This window comes from Theobroma cacao, chromosome 3 (assembly GCF_000208745.1).
Source record: "Theobroma cacao cultivar B97-61/B2 chromosome 3, Criollo_cocoa_genome_V2, whole genome shotgun sequence".
NCBI classification, from domain to species: Eukaryota; Viridiplantae; Streptophyta; class Magnoliopsida; order Malvales; family Malvaceae; genus Theobroma; species Theobroma cacao.
The window spans coordinates 17,291,969-17,297,207 of NC_030852.1; positions in this window are offsets into that span (position 1 = coordinate 17,291,969).

A 5,239-nucleotide genomic window follows, 5' to 3' on the forward strand; every position below is an offset into this window, starting at 1 on the left:
CATAAGCCATGTTGAGTAATTGGATGAAATCCAATTATTTATATGGGTTGGGATGAATTATTTTAATTGTCTCATATTACTCGGCTTTAGATTATTTTGATGATGTCTGTCTACTCACTGAGATTTTATAATCTCACCCCTTCTTCCTATACATTTTTCAGGCTCAGAATAGGCAGTAGACTGTCAATTGCATCGAGAAGTAAATTTCGGAGTTGCATCTTAGAAAGCAAGGTTATAGACTTAAATCTTCTCAGTTATTTGGGGGTCCACGTGTCATTGTAATTTAAATTGCATACTCCAGTTTTCTATATTACAGTATGTATAAATTTATTTTATTTTTATGTGCAGAAAATTAATTTTTGGATGTTTCAAAAATATATATATATATATATATATTGTTTTATATTAAAATAGATTATTTTAATTAATATTTTTATTTTATTTTATTATTCAAAAAAAAAAGAAAGAGAGAGAAATGGAAAAATTGGTACGAAAGCCTTGCGAGGTCTCAAAGGGCATTCGGGGGAAGAATATATGTCGAGGCTTCGCGGCGGTTGTCACTGGCTCGATGGGAGTTCCGGGTCGTGACAATGTATGATGTCTAATTTTGTAACAAGTGGAAAATTACTATATGTTGGGTAACCTAAAATACATTTTGTTTTGAATTTCATGCCTTTTGTAGTTGAGCAAAATAACGAGCTACTAATGAAAAAAAATGAACCTCGATCATTTCTTGAAATGAATACGACATCATTTAATAATTATAGTCATAGACGTGGAAGAGATTGCCATAATAATTGCAATCATTGTGGTTAGAATAATCATTATTTCAATAATAAGAATATATTTAATCACTAGAAGTGGATGAATTATTATGCCCACTGGACTAGAAGTGAATGGATAATTTTACCCACCAAATTAGAAGTTATAGGTACCTTTATTTATCAGAAGTAGATAGATATGTTTACCCACTGGAAGTAGATAAATATTTTTACTCACTAAAAGTGGATGAAAACTTTTACGCACCAAAAGTGAATAAATAGTGAAGAGATGTAAGAAAAAGATAAAAATGGATAGAATAAAAGAAATATAAAAATTGTCTATCATCAATGTGGCATGAAAGATTATTGGTCACATATCTGTCGTACGTCGAAACATCTTATTTAACTTTATCAAACTTTACTAAAAGCTAGAAGAAAAAAAATCAAAATAAAATGATTTTAACCATAGCCAAGTTGATATAACACATCTAGATGTTGTTTTTCTTTTCTACCCTAAATGAGGATTTGACCATGTGTTTTGGTGATTAAAATATACAAGAACGAAATTTCTTAAATAATTTTTTGGTATATTTTTTTAGTATAATTTTATAATTAAGATGCTTTTATATGTTTTCATTATATTTAAATGATAGTTTTTTATTATCTGTTTTAATAGTAAATTCTATGTCTAATGTTATCTTTTGTTAACTTGCAAGTTTCTTACTATATATGTATCTTATTTTTGTTGAAAAAAAGTATAAATATTCATTTAGATTGCACTACACAAATATTATAATGATTGAAATTCATGCTATAGTAAATCAGAAGTTTACTAATGATTTTAATGTTTGGCATGATCGGTTTGGCCATCCTAGATTAATAATAATGCAAAAAATTATTGAAAAATTCATGTGATCATCCATTGAAAAACCAAAAGATTTTTCAATCTAATGAATTCTCATGTGTTACTTGCTCTCAAGGTAAATACACTATAAGACTATCACTAGCTAAAGTTGAGACTGAATCCCTACATTTTTTAGACTTATTCATTTTTTAAACTTATTCAAGATGATATATGTGGACTTATATATCCACCATGTGGACTATTTAGATTTTTTATGGTTCTAATTGATACATCGATTAGATGGTCACATGTATACTTGTTATTAACTTGGAATTTGGCATCAGCAAGATTACTAGCCTTTATCATTCATTTGTAAGCACATTTTCTTGTTTATGCAATCAAGATTATCAATCTTGATGATACTGGTGAATTTACATATCAAGCTTTTAATAAATATTGCATATTAGTTGTAATAACTATTGAGTAACATGTTGCTCATGTTCATACACAAAATAGTCTAGTAGAATCGTTTATTAAACACTTCCAACAAATACAAGGCCATTGCTTGTGAAAACGACTCCCCATTTTTTGCTTGGGGGCATGCCATTTTGCATGTAGCAACACTTGTACGCATCATGTCAATAAGTTATCATAAATTTTCCTCTATACAATTGGTTTATGGTCAAGAACTAAATATTTCTCATCTAAAATTTTTAGATGTGCGGTATATTGCCCAATTGCTTCACCACAACACATAAAGATGAGTCTTTAAAGGAAATTAGGAATATATGTTAGATATGAATCTCCATCTATGATTAAAGATCTAGAACTATTAACAAGAGATTTATTCATGACAAGGTTTACTGATTATCATTTTGATGAAAAAGTTATTCTAATATTAAGGTGAGAAAATAAGCAGCTAGAAATTTTTTTTTTCTTGTAATGTATTATCATTATTTAGTTTTAATCTTTGCACAAATCAATGTGAACTTGAAGTTTAAAAGATAATTCATTTGCAAAATATAGCAAATCAGTTGCTAGACATATTTATTAATCTAAAGAGAATAATTAAATCTCATATATCAGTTATAAATGCTCTTATTAAAATTGATGTCCCTATAAGACAACGCATGCTAGAAGTGTGAGAAACCAATCAGTTCCAAAGATAAAATTCTTGAAAAAGAAAAAGAATAAATATACAAGATAGTTAGAAAAAAGAAGCAAAAACTTTAGAAAAGAGTCTTGACATAATTGATAAAATTCTAGAAGAAATTTCGATATCTAGAATCAGTGAAAATGAAGAAATCTTAATAAATTATGTCATGACGAGAAAAGATGGAGCCAAAATGAAATAAATGTCAATGATATTTTTGCATATATTGTAGTGCTCCAGAATTATGAAAAAAAATAATAAGGATCTTGAACCTACTATTGAAGACTATAGACATAAAAATGATTGGCCAATGTAAAAAGACACAATCAAGATGGAAATGAATTCACTTGCAAAACGTGGAATTTTTAGACTTGTAGTTTGTACAACAAATGGTGTAAAATTGTGAAACCTCGACCTCCGTAGACACGTAACTAGAAGTAGACGTGATAACACAGACTATGGGTAATTTTGTCATTTTTCTCAGTGAGCTTCTAGAAGTGGGTTTTCTAATATTATTAAGGCCTAAGTAGGCTTAAGGAATACATGAATGATGTATATAATAATACAATAAACGAAGAAAATAGAAATAATGATATTTCCATAGTAGGGGTAAAATGGTCATTTTAGACCTCGAGTCTAAATTTTTAAGTTTTCACAAACTCGAGTGCCCCTAATCTATTATGGACTTTTTCTTAGTGTCAAAAAAGTAAAAGCCTGCACAAAGGAAAAGAGGAAGACATAATCACCTTATTAAAGGCATTTTTGTAATTTATATGAGACTTGGATTAACTTTAAATATAAATATCTCATTTTTTCCAGCACCTTCTCCTCACTTCCAGCAGGTTCTTCTTCTTCCTTCCATTTTTCTTCCCCATTTCACGTTTTTCCATCTTCCATGGAAGCTTCCCTTGAAACCTCCATGATTTTCTCATGGTAACCCTAAACCCTATGTTTTTATATACCTTGTCATAGGATTTTTCATGCTCTTTCACTTCAACACCTCAAGAACCCTCAAAAGTCTTTCCTCAATACTTTCCCTCACTAGCTAGACGTTTTAGAGAAAAAGAGAGATTTTCCATAATAGCTTGACAAACTCTTAGAAAGGAAGTCAACTACAAAACCCCCAAGGTGAGTAATGAGTTAGATTTGATTTTAATTTGTTGATGATTGTGAGATCTCAACCTCTATAGGCTTTGTAACTAGGCATAGACACAATAACACAAGCCAAGGGTAGTTTCGTCATTTTCTCTAATAAGCTCTCAGAAGAAAGTTTTATGATATTTTAAGGTCTAAATAGGCATAAGACCACATAAATGATGTGTAATGATGAAAACACGAAGAAAACTAGAAATGACAATAATTTTCACAACAGGGGCAAAATGGTCATTTTGCACCCCGAGTCAAACTTTTAAAAATTTCACAAACCTGAGCATGTCTAGACCATTATGGACTTAGTCTCAGTGTTAAAAAAGTAAAAGATTGCACAAAGGGTTGCATGAGAACAAGCTAACTAGTCAAAGGCATTTTCGTAATTTTAAAGGAATGGATAAATTTGAGCTATAAATATCTTCTCCTTCCAGCAGCTTCTTCTTATTCCAGCAGCTTCTTCTTCTTCTTCTCCTTTCAATTCACGTTACTTCCAACCTCCATGGAAGCTTGATATGGAGCTTGTGTAACTTTCTCTCTCTAGCTTTAATTTTCATACCTTTATGCTCTTTTAACTAAAACCATTGTATTCTTTCACTCTTTCACTTCAAAACCCTTGATAAATCTTATTTCCATACTTTCTCTCACTAGTTGGGCATTCTAGAGAGAGAAAGAGAGAATTACCCCATTTGTTTGGAAGCTATTGGAAGAGAATTCAACTACAAAGAAACCCTGGGGTGAGTGATGAACTAAGCTTTGGTTTTAGCTGTGGATTATGAGTTGTTTTATTTTTGAGAATGTTCATTCATTTTATAGTGATTAAGATGTGAACATAGATAGCCATTTAAAGTGGCAATTGAAAGCTTGCTAAGGGATAGCTTTTAGGGTTTATAAGTATGAATTGACATTATGGTAATGTTAATTTGATGGTAGGTTCTAACAAAGCCCCATCACCCCAATTGGATCATTAGGGGAATTAGAGTCAGCTAAGGCTCAACAATATACCAGTGAGTGAACTGCCTTCAAAACCTGTTTTGGGGAATATAATGTATTTGCCACACATTTGAATGAATTATCAAGTTTTTCATAAAAACAAGTGCCTTGGGAACAAGCTTTTGCTAAATGGTTTTATGTTGTGATATGTGATTGCTATGGATTCATGCACTGTTGCATTATGATGATATATATATATATATATATGTGTGTGTGTTGTGCATGATGATTGATATTGTGTATGATGACTGTAACCGTGTGTGTGCACGATGTGAGGGATGCACATGCCGATGATGATGGTGGCATGAAAGATGGATGATGATAGTGCCTGTGTGCAAGATG